Raw genomic sequence first — 9,356 nt, forward strand, 5'->3', positions numbered from 1 at the left:
CTCCACTGTGCGATATCATTTGGTAATATAATAAGAACTAGCTCTTCCCGAATCTGATTTTTTTTCCAGTTAAATCAGATTTGTCTGCTTACTGTAAAGATTCAGATATAGTTTGTTTTTTCTTTGGGGGTCGTTGTCTGATTTATGAGGGGGTTTATGATATGAAAAATTACGATAAAGATATGGATATATCTGAATAGCTAACTAGGCACTTCACACATAATTCTGTTCACACAAAGCTCTTTCTAGGCTTTTTTCTTGATTTCGTGTCAGCTTGAATGAATATTGAAATAAATGTCACTATGGATCTTACTCTTTTTTGCTCACAGAGTTTTGCATTCAAGTTTTCAAGGTTCTTCGAGAGCTTAGAATGGTGCTGTGTTTGTACTTTAGTCTGGCTCATTATGTTCAGACCAACTCTGGGGTGATGAGGGGGAGTTAGAGAGAACTATTGTAAAGCCTATATTCTCTAGCCTACACTACACAAAAAAGGCAAGGGTTAGCTTGAACATTGAAACAATTAACTTTATATACAGGTATCAAGGGAATTATCAAAGAACTGTACCCACAGATACACTTCACACATTTCTTCTGTCGGGCCTTTTCACCTTAACTTTTTTGCTCCCTCTCCTCATCCCCAACCTGTCGCGGCAGATGGCCGCCCCTCCCCGAGCTTTGTTCTTCCTGTTAAAAGGGAGTTTTCCCTTCACTGTGGCTAAGTGCTTGCTCATTGGGAGTCTTCTGATTGTTTGGGTTTTCCCTGTATTATTGTCTTTGGGTCTTTGCCTTACAATAAAAAGTGCCTTGAGGTGAAAATTGAATTGGATTGAATTAACTTGTATAAATGTTATCTGCAACAAAATGGGTAGATATTGCATACCATGCCAGCTGGCATCTGTATGTGCACACCTATTCACATTTTTGGCTGAATGCTACAAGGAAATGTCCCAGTGCTTCCAGTGGGCAATCTGCCACTGCCTGGGACTAAGTGCTGATGACACAGTTTCAGTGAATGCTTAAGTCGAAGAACCCATGTTGAATCCAAGATCTTTCACTGATGTGTCGAAACATCAACTTCCAGGAGGCAACCAAAATAAAAACACCTAATGAGTCACAGAAAGACTTCCACCATAAACATGTTATCTGAGCTTATAACACAGCAAATAGACACTGTTTTTCCTTGGGGTCGTGGAAAAACAAGCTGTCCAGTGATATTTCCACATAATGTTGTGTTTCTTATAGGTTCATCATTTGACTCGGTGCTTTGTTAGTAAGTAGGAGAATTATGTCGTATACATCAGCGGTCCCCAACCCCCAGGCCACGAACCGGTACCGGTCCGTGAGCTGTTTGGTACTGGGCCGCGAGAGTTGAGGCTTGGGTGTGAAATTTATGTTTTTTATCCTTTTTATCTTTTTTTATCATTATTTTTAATCTTTTTAATCATTAACTTGGTTTCCCTGGGTCTTTTGTGTGTTATGAATAAATCTTTTTTTGGTACCGGTACTGGTTTTATTTTGTTGTATTTATCCTCGACACCTTAAAGGTGTCAATAAACCGGTCCGTGGTGCCAAAAGGGTTGGGGATCGCTGGTATACATCCTTTATCTATAACAATGTAACAACACACCTTTGTTCCTTTCCTTGCCTAGTTACCTTACAAAGTCACCTCCGATGTGATTTTATAAGAATTTGTCCATCCAGTAAACGAGGATCTCTCTATTCTGGTAAAGGAAAGAAAACATGAAATGGAATGAGTTAGAAAGAGCACATGTTCAAGGAAGTCCATAATAGGCGGAGGAAAAGGGAAACCTCTCAGCTGCGATTCAAATAAACCATTGTCTACTGAATGAACGCTAGTTTGAAAAAAACTGACACGTCACAGATAAACTACAGGGAAATTATCTTGTCTCTGGGAATCCAGAAGTGGCTGGCTGGACCAAACCCAGAACATTTGCCTCCTTTCAGTGTTCAAGCAAAATCACATCAGCGGGACACTGAATAGATCAAAGCTAAAACAATTCCATCATTATCTCAGCTATTCAGCTCTACCAGGTGTGAACTGACCTCTAGGAAATTTCCTACTTAATTACACTGCATGCCGCCATTTATGGAGCATAATGACTTTATCTCCATTGGCTCGGTGCTGTTGAGAGATGAAGGCAAGCTCATATTGATCAAATAAGAGTGTTATACCATTCAGCGGTGTGGCGATTAAAGACGTTACTAGTATTAGATTTTCTGAACCGTTTAAAATGCAGCTGACAAATAACTCATTGCCCAGGTTTTGAAATGTCAAAGAACATCAAAATTAAATTGAAAACACTTCAATTTCACCCTGCTCAGTCAAGTAAGACTTTCCATTTGCTTCCAGACCTTTTTCATGATTAAAGGTTTGTATTATTTACTCCATTAAACAATAATTACAGCAAAACCTCCGTACAGGTATTAGAGTAGAGAAGCAGTATCAATATATTGAGTAAACTAGTTCTGGGGTATGGAATAATATCACTCTCATGGTTGCTTGCTGTATAGAGAGGCTAAGTTGAGCTAACCCTAACTTCTGGTTAAGTTCAAGAGGTAAGAAAACACTATAACGATATGTGTACAGCCCTAAAACATAACCTTACATGAAAATGCATTTTATATCTAGATTATAACGGCAAAATAAATAGCACACATAATCTTCTATCAATGCAAAGTTCTGCTGGAACACTTTGGACCCTGGCACGGCATTCTTCTGAAAGTCGCTACTAACCATGGCTTTGTCATGACAATAGCTGTACACATCAACACTAGGACGATAATGCTACTACGCCACAAAACTACCCCGAAAATGACTGAGGAAAACAACAAAGAGTCCAAGATGTTGACCCAAATCTTATCAAGAATCTGAGTGTTTTTTGGATTGAACTGATCCATGAAAGCCCCATCATGTCACTGGGGACTAAAGTCCAAATCCAGAGCCAATGCCAAACGAAATAGGACACCCTTAGAAATCCAGTTTTAGTTAGACAATATTAGGCAAGGGGTTTTAATGATCTGAGAACCATTTTTGGATTCTTATCTAATGTGAAGCCAGAAGGTGAGTAAGACGTTTTCCTGAAATCGTGACTATAGTTCCCTTGTGGACTCTTGTGTATTCTAATAAATGTTGGTTGCTTGTAGCAGGTTTTATCCTTCATTTTATATCAATATCAGCTGACTATGGGAGAGGAGCCACTTGGTAAAAATGTAGTGATTTACTGCCTTTCTTTACTCTTTGCAAATATTTTTATTACTGTTTTAGTTCATTGTTTGAGTTTTATGGCTGGGAAGTTTACAGTTTCAGTTCACTGTCACCACTCTTAATAGCGCTGATTAATGGTGTAAAAAACATCTGATTAGTCCACAGTAGATCAGCAACATAATTGACAGAAACCAAAAATAGAGATAAAATAAATTAATATTGTATTTTCAGCAGCCAGCTGCTCAGAAACTTGAGAGTGAAGTAAGCATATTTTTTCACTGGATGCTGGATGTACAAATAAAAACAAATTCTGTGGATTTTTGCTCATAACAACTTAAAAAACATCCATGTATGATTATATTATACTCCAATGCTACTATCTATGCATTTTGCATGGCTTCTGTTTATTTATACTGGAAGATATGACCTGTAGTTGATACCAGACGTTTCTAGAACTTTATTTTATGGTATCTATTTACTAACCTATATAGACATAAAAAAAAACTCAGTGGACTTGCACATGTTATTACAGAGAATCGATTAAAAGCCATCACAGAAATCTTGGCCAAACAATTTCCCTTTTGCACTCAAACATACATTGCTGGAACCAAAGTGAAGCTCTTACATATTATCTAGAAAAAGAATACTGACTCAATGTCCTGGGAAATTCTCATACCCGAAGGCTAAAGAACTCTAAATTACTTACTTGAGATAATTTCCAATGAATAAAATAATTAGCGAGATTGGCAAGACTTAATTTCACAGCGTCTGCAGTGTCAGTATTGTGGATCAGTAGCACCATGAAGATAACTTGTGTGGTTAGACAGGTGACGGTGTGTGTAAAATAATAATCTGATGAGTGAGGTTTGTCCCAGACCTGTAAAAAGATAAATCACAGTTGTTAGATACATCATTACCTTTAGAGTCTCTATCTCTGCCGGCGCCTCCCTCCCCCCGATGTCTTTTGGCCTGCATTCAGAGGCATAGAGGGCGCCATAACAACTCCTTTATTAATCACATCAATCTTCGGTAACACCAGGGCAACCAAAGGGAGCTCTAATCGCTTCTTACCAAGCCGACTATTTCTTTCCTGAGAGGCTCGTTGCACTCTGCATTAACTTGATGTGTGTACTTCTGTGTGTGTGTGTGTGCGTGCGTGTGTGTGCGCATGTGGGAGGAAATCTGATTGTCTGTCAGCGTATTCTCTGTATGTACTGAGGGCACCGGGGAGAAAAAGTTGCTTCCTTGAAGTTGTTTATTACAATTGCCCTCAAAACTTTGTTATCGCACTTTCTTTTGAAGGAGAAGTAAAATGTTTCTGCCAGATTTCTTGATATCACCTTTACAACAACCTCCCCATATCCTCTGCTGATATTTTTTTGCCTCTTTGCTATATGGAATTTCTCTACAAATAAAATCTTGCTTTCTAAGGAAGCGGGGTGGTGTTCTTTTTTTTAACTTATCTTGACCTTTTGCTTTCAGTAAGTGCGGTTCAGCTGGTGCCCCTGATGTTATTTTTTCAGATAGTCATGTTCATGCCTTTCAGGCAGTCCATCTATATGTCACATATTTTAATATTATCAGGTATAGGAATATTCTGATGGTTTCCTCTTTTAAGCTGTGTAATAAAATAACAAATACTCTGTAAAAAGAAAACAGAATTGAGTTTTAATTTGCTTTTATTATATAATTTTATTGTGTCTAGCATTGGGGCCTATTTTATTAACATGTTTAAATGGTAGAAGCTCAGTGTGTTAGGATTTGTCTGTGTGTGTCTATTTAAAGCATAATTAAGAGACATAAGACATAATTAAATTCATTTCAGTCCTATTCTATTTATACAGCACCAAATTACAACAACAGTTGGCTCAAGGCCTTGAGGCTGATTGACCCATAGCATCCTGGCAAGGTATTAATGTGTATTCATTGACCAGTTGGCAAGTGGTTGCTGGAGGTCTTTGGTTGCTAGCAGACGTTGAAAAAGTACGGAAGCGTAGAGCTGCCATCCAGGCAAAAGAAAAATAGAGCTATATCAGGTTATAACAAAAAACCTTTCACGTTCTTACAATATCGATATTATATTGTACGAACGTGATAATTATGTATATTGTAATAACGTGATTTTATGTTGTTCAAACGTGAAAATTATATTGTTAGAACAATAAACTTTTCACGTTGTAACATGATATAGCTCTGTTTTTCCTTTGCTGGGTGGCAGCTCTACACTTCCGTAAAAAAGACCCACAATGAAATACATAGCAATTAAAAATGTAAATGTCCAGTTACAGCCAATAGCCTTATGACTCTTTATGACGCCTTAAGTTCATTCACTGAATTGAGCGCGTGTATGCATCCACATAAAAGATCTGGGTAGACAGCTGCAAAAGAAAATAGAGTACAGTTTTGAGTCAATATTGAGCCGCCTTTGAATGAAAACAGTAACAGTGTTTTCGGTGTAGGTCTACTGAAAACAAAAAATATTGACAAAATAATTTTAAATGTATTTTATTTTTATTTTTTATTTAACCTTTATTTAACCAGGAATGTCCCATTGAGATTAAAAACCTCTTTTTCAAGGGAGTCCTGGCCAAGAGGCAGCACATTTCCAAACAAATACATACAAACAAACAAGATTAAAAATTACACAAAACAATTACACATTATTGAGGCAGTCTGTAGGCCTTTGAGTTTAGTTTTAAAAACATTTAAAGACAACAATTCAGTCAGTTTCCAGTCTTTCTGTAACAGGTTCCATGAAAAAGGCGCAGAGTGGACAAAGGCTTTCTTACCCAACTCTGTGCGGACAAGGGGAACAGACAGCAGCAGCTGATCATTTGAACGCAAGGAGTAAGAACCACTATTTGTCCTTGTGACCAAAGTACAAATATAAGGAGGCAACAATCCAAGAATAGCTTTGTAAATAAAAGTGTACCAATGCCCCTGTCTTCTAATGGCCAAAGAAGGCCAATTTACTCTTAAGTACAAGTCACAATGATGGGTCAGATATCTACAATTGGTGATAAACCTCAAGGAAGCATGATACATCGTGTCCAACATTAGAAGACATGAAGAAGAAGCATTCATATACAGAATGTCACCATAATCTAACACAGATAAAAAGGTTGCAGTGACAAGACGTTTTTTTACTGCAAAAGAAAAACACTGTTTATTACGGAAAAAAAAACGAAGTTTCAGCCTCAGTTTCTTTACAAGTCTCTCTATATGTGGTTTAAAGGTAAAGGAGTCATCTATCCAGACACCAAGGTATTTATATTCATGAACTATCTCTATGACATTTCCTTCAAGGGTGGACACCACTGGAATAGGCTCTGGGACCTTCTTTGACTATAACAAGATGTGAAAATATTTTAGCTACTGGTGGTACGTGTCAAGAAATACACATTTTCCCTAGCGACTGGGGCTTCCCAGCGGGCAGTGGCTGGTCTCTGGGCATGCATGCCTGAAGTTTTAGCAATTGATTTCACAGCAACTGCCATCAGCCTCCAGCAACGACTTGCTGACCATTTGGTGAATGCACATTTTTCCCTTGACCTCCTCCCTCACTTCCCAGGGATATCTGGGCAACCTTGCTTAGCTGCTTCACCCGCAACCTGGACTCAGATAAGCAGAAGAAAATAGATGGATGGAAGGGCGAACATTTTTCCCTAACAAGCGGTCGGTCGCCACGCGGTCACTGACTGGTTTCTAGGCCTGTGTGACTGAGTTGGATGGAGCTTGTTGTATGCTTTTGCTTTTTTGTGTATTTCCTTATTTATTTTTTCAATTGAAATAAGTGGTTTTACATATCCTATATTTTAAAAAGCTTATTTAATAAAATATATAAAATATATATGATTTGTTACCAGTGCTCTTTGTTTCCAGCCTTAAACAAGCTTAAGGTGTTAAAGTATTGTTCAAACCACTGCTGTGATTGGGTACAAAGTTAAGGAGCTGCTAGCATGGTAGACTCTGAGTCTCACTTAATCATAGGCCACCCTCTCGAGTAAGAAAATAGACTGTATAAATCCCTTTTTATATCTAATGCAGTGGCTGGTGTGTAATTGTCAAATGTGTAGGTAAACATTAATTGCATTCACTGCCAGGGACTGTTTATCACTTAACCTTAACATTTGGATGAGCTACCTCTAAATCCTTTTTTGTAAATGTGCCATCTGAGGCTTCTCTCTCTTATATGAGTAGCTTGTAGATATATTCACTGACTATGTTAACAATCGGTCAGCTTATGCAGACCTAACACTTTTGATTAATTAACTGGCTGTTCTGGCCAAATGCAGCTTTGGACAGTTTCTTCACACTCCAGAGTGAATTTTTGCCACATGTTTTTCTGCTGAATTCCTGTGTCATTCACTGTCACCTTCTAGCGTGCCATCAATCAAACGATTTTAATGGATATCTCTACATAACACCTTCTCCGCTTTTAAAGATAATTTCTCCACTGCCTTCACAATATCTTAAATACGAGCATGTCCAACGGTTCATGCAAACCCAGCCTTTACAGCTATCCCAAACTTCCAGTTTGACAGAAACAAGGAGCATTTGCATAACCGTACGTGCTCGTATTGCTCTGATTCCTCTGCAAATATACGGCGCCTCATTAATTAAGCATAACATGACAGGCATTCCTCACGTCATACAGTTTCAGCTGAGCAGGCAGATGGTTTATGCTTTCTTAATGGGCAGAAATACTTACCAGTGGGATGATAGCTGCTTTGACAGATCAGTGGTAGTGAGGAGGTCAAAGTCAGTGTAACGCACAGTATGTGCAGTGTTTTCCAAATAGGGCTGTTTGTCAGAATGCCTCCAGCACTTGGATGGTGTTTGGGTGTTGCATTGTTTATGTGTTACAAAGTGAAGGCTACACATGAGACCTCTTTAAAGTTAAGGGAGTTTGTTTTCTGTGAGTGGATGTGTTTGTTGGAGTTAAGGCTCAAAGGAATCTTTCTTAGTCAGATGAGAATTTGGTATGAAAAGGGGGTGAAAAAAGCTAAATCTATAAATGGTGGCAGACATCTCTTTCTCTGCTCAGAGTTCTGTCTGCTGGTAGAGAGGCTGTGGGCAAGCCAAGGCAGTGGGCAGGGCTCCATCAGATAGCAGTTACTGGCCAGGGTTCTGACACAGTCTCAACACGTGTTTCTTTGATTTTCATAGACTGAAGAGGTTTCTACAGCCCCATGCTCATGTATACATCACCATCACAGACACTTTGGTGTTTGTATATTTTTCAGTCACAGTGGAGAGCCTGGACATTTTTCACACATGAAAACATGACGCTCCGGACCCTAGAAGGCCATGGCATGTGTATTTACCACCAAATGTTTTTCATTTGCTGATATATTGAGTGTTTAGTAAGACTTATTATGGGCTTTTCTATTTTTCTCTGTTTCACATGTAGCTAGGATTAACACTTACAACTTACAGAAACAAATGGCCACCCACTAGAGAAAAGGGTAGAGAAAGGTTCTTGAGGAAAACAATTTATTGCAATTTGCAGAACAAAATAATTCAGTTTGTCCAGGGCACCATTAATAATTACCCAATTTAACGCACATTTTGAATTTTAACATTACTTTGTTAGCTTCAGGTTAGAAAAATCAAACAATTTTCATAGTGCAATGCTAATCATAAAGAACAAAGTTTAATTTCCACATACTGCAAAAGTCCAGATATGAATTGAGCCAAAATGCAGTTAATGCATTTGTTGGTTACACAGTGGCTGAGAGCCAGCATGAAATAGTATAAGTAATAAGTATAAGCATTTTTATGCGGCTGCTGTTGTTTGATAGTTAGAAAGTAATAGGTCACACTCAGCTTCATATTTGCCTAAATTATGGTTGTCTGGCTTCAGTAACTGTGAACATGATATCAAGTGATAAGCCCAAATTAAAACGTTCACATAATTTCGATGTTCCGTATTTATCACTGAAATATGGAATGCATGGGTACATACGCTACTGCAGTTCACACATGTAACTAGATTGTAATATAAATATTTGTACAGAGAACGAATAAATAAAATACCACAAAGGAAAGAAAAGTTTCAAATGTGTGATTTAAACCTGTAAATACAGTGTGGCTGATCTGTAGACAGAAGGCCCAATAGTTCAACCTT

This window comes from Oreochromis niloticus, linkage group LG2 (assembly GCF_001858045.2).
Source record: "Oreochromis niloticus isolate F11D_XX linkage group LG2, O_niloticus_UMD_NMBU, whole genome shotgun sequence".
NCBI lineage: Eukaryota > Metazoa > Chordata > Actinopteri > Cichliformes > Cichlidae > Oreochromis > Oreochromis niloticus.